Source organism: Penaeus monodon, chromosome 20 (assembly GCF_015228065.2).
Source record: "Penaeus monodon isolate SGIC_2016 chromosome 20, NSTDA_Pmon_1, whole genome shotgun sequence".
Lineage (NCBI taxonomy): Eukaryota > Metazoa > Arthropoda > Malacostraca > Decapoda > Penaeidae > Penaeus > Penaeus monodon.
This window is the reverse complement of record NC_051405.1, coordinates 12,962,887-12,963,122: the sequence shown is the minus strand read 5'-3', so window position 1 is coordinate 12,963,122 and position 236 is coordinate 12,962,887. Positions and strand designations below refer to the sequence as shown.

At 69.1% G+C, this 236-nt stretch overlaps 1 protein-coding gene across 1 annotated transcript in view; it reads right to left on the bottom strand.

The window, feature by feature from the left end:
- LOC119585640 (EH domain-binding protein 1-like) overlaps positions 1-236 on the bottom strand; it is a gene marked incomplete in the record, with an annotated part of 320,960 nt that overhangs the window by 179,230 nt on the left and 141,494 nt on the right.

Below are 236 nucleotides of genomic sequence, written 5' to 3'. Positions count from 1 at the left end.
GAGGCCGTAGGTGCACCCCGTCCCCGAAACACTCCACCTTGCCCTGATCGATGCCGGCGAGCCCAGGAGCCGCGGAAATTGGCCTGTCTGTGCCGGCGGTCGAGCTCCTCCTGGCGAGGGGCTGCGGCGGACGGGGGCGCCCGAGGACTAAGGGCGGCCGGCCGGGCGACCCTCAGCCCTCCCCTTCTGCATCATGGCGCTGCGCCGAGATCTTTCCCGCTTCCATTCTTAATACC